Here is a 2,405-nt window from a genome sequence, read left to right on the forward strand (position 1 = left end):
CCTTAAACATTATTTTTTCTAACAGTTTGGCCTTTCCTTACTCTAGCAGCCAGCACAGAAGAAAAACTGAATGATTGGAATTCATCTCCTCTCTCCTCTTCTATTGGACATGGTAATGAGCAGAGAAATAGCAAAAAGCAGAAATGATAGGCCAGAGGTGAAGTCAGTAAATGACAAAAAAGCAGGTCATGAAAATGAATAATCACTCCCTACGTAATATAAGTTGATTGTGCAGCATTATGGATATCTGCCCTTTCAGCAGCACTTTAACAATGAAAATCATTTTCAAACTGCTAGTTCTGGAGGGCTTATATCCTAATTGCCTGTAATTGCACTTGTTACTGCCAAACTAATCTATGTACAGCATGGAGCTGGGTCTTCCCTCATTCAAGGAGATGACTGGGGCACATGACAGTCCATCCACTGTTAAATACTGTCAGGAGGCAACAAGGAGTAAGTGAATAATCACATAGACATAGGAGCCAGACTGCCTGGGTCAGAGCCTGACTCCACCACTGACTAATCTTAGGCAAAGCTCTTTAACTATTCTGTGCCTGAGTTTCTGATCTGCAAAATGTGGCTAGTAAAGGTTACTTACCCCAAAGGAGAAATTCTTACGTGTAAAACACATGTAAGAGTGGCAAGGATAAGATAAAATTCAACAAAATTATTATAATTAGATGTGTAAACAAATGATAAATGTTTTCCAAAGTAAGGAGTAATTACTTCTATATTTGATAAGAAATGGGAGTAAGGAAAGGCTTCAAAGCAGGGATAATGGTTAGGCCCAAAGTTTTGTTAGGAAGGAATCTACTTGAATATAGATCAACATACATTGGCTTTAGCTGCTCTCTGTGGCCTAATAGCAAATAGTCCTTTATGGCTCATCTTAAATATGACACAGGCTCATATAGCTGCTGGCATACCAATGGCAGTGATATATTTTGACAACAAAACATATTTTACAAAGGTTTGTAAGTTTACCATTGAATACAAGTAATTTAAATTGTGAAGCCTTTACCATAATACAGGGTGGAATGATTGGTATTGTTTTTGGCAGTCTGCACTCTGTTTTCTTGGTTGTACCTGTGAATAATGGTCTGGCAGCCAGAAAGAAAACATCTTAAGGTACCAGATCAGAATTTCTAAGCCTATACTTAGAAAGATGTTATTTCCCATTTAGCTCTAGACTGGATTTGCAGCATACCATGGTTCTAGACAATATAAACTACTTATAATAGCTCTTCAGTTACCCAAATGTAGCTTAGAAATTTAGTGATTATTAAGCAAATATGTACACACAAAAAAAAAACTGTAAAATAAAAAAGAGCTGGTTTTGCTCAGTGGTCAGTGTTTGCCTGTGGACCGAAAGGTCATGGGTTTGATTCCTGGTCAAGGGCACATACACATGTTGCAGGTTAGATCCCTGACCCCTAGTGGTTGTACAGAGGCAACCAATTGATGTGTCTCTCTCACATTGACGTTTCTCTCTCTCTCTCTGTCTCTTCCTCCTTCCACTCTACCTAAAAATCAATGGAAAAATATCTTCAAATGAAGACTAACAAAAAAATTAATTTAAAAAAAATTTTAAATAAAATAATAAAAGAACAAACAAAGCCTAAAATGAGTAGAAGTAAGGAAATAATAAAGATTCAAGTGCAAATAAACAAAATAGAGTCTAAAAGCACAATAGAAAAAAAATTCAATGAAACCAAGTGCTGGTTCTTTGAAAAGATAAACAAAAATTGATAAACCCTTAGTCAGACTCATCAAAAAAAAACAGAGGGAGGATTCAAATAAATAAAATCAGAATTGAAAGCAACAACCAACACCACAGAAATAAAAAGAACTATAAGAAAATACTAGACAACATGGAAGAAATTTATAAATTCCTATAAACATACAATCTTCCAAGACTGAATCAAAAAGAAACAGAGCCCTGGCCAGTGTGGTTCAAGGGTTAGAGTATTGGCCTGTGGACCAAAGGGTCACAGATTCAATTACCAGACAAGGGCATGTACCTGGGTTGCAGGTTCAATCCCCAGCTAGTCTGGGCACATGCAGGAGACAACCAATCAATGTGTCTTTGTCACAAGGCTGCTTCTCTCTCTCTCTCTCTCTCTCTCTCTCTCTCTCTCTCTCTCTCTCTCTCTGTCTCTTCCCCTCTCTCCCTTCTACTCTTTCTAAAAAAATCAATGGAGCTCTGGCCGGTTTGGCTCAGCAGTTAGAGCGTCAGCCTGTGGTCCAGAGAGACCTGGGTTCAGTTCCCACTAAGGGCACATACCTCGATTGCAGTTTGTCCCCAGCCCTGGTTGGTTGTGCAGGTGGCAGCCACTTGAAGTGTCCCTTTCACGTCGATGTTTCTCTCTCTCTCTCTTCCTTTCTCTCCCCTCTACTCTATCTGA

At 38.5% G+C, this 2,405-nt stretch overlaps 1 pseudogene; it reads left to right on the forward strand.

Moving 5' to 3' along the window:
- The first annotated feature begins 777 nt into the window (after positions 1–777).
- Positions 778–1,276, forward strand: LOC118642073 (annotated as a pseudogene).
- Positions 1,277–2,405: the final 1,129 nt, after the last annotated feature.

The sequence above is a fragment of the Molossus molossus genome, unplaced genomic scaffold (assembly GCF_014108415.1).
Source record: "Molossus molossus isolate mMolMol1 unplaced genomic scaffold, mMolMol1.p scaffold_m16_p_3, whole genome shotgun sequence".
Taxonomy (NCBI): domain Eukaryota; kingdom Metazoa; phylum Chordata; class Mammalia; order Chiroptera; family Molossidae; genus Molossus; species Molossus molossus.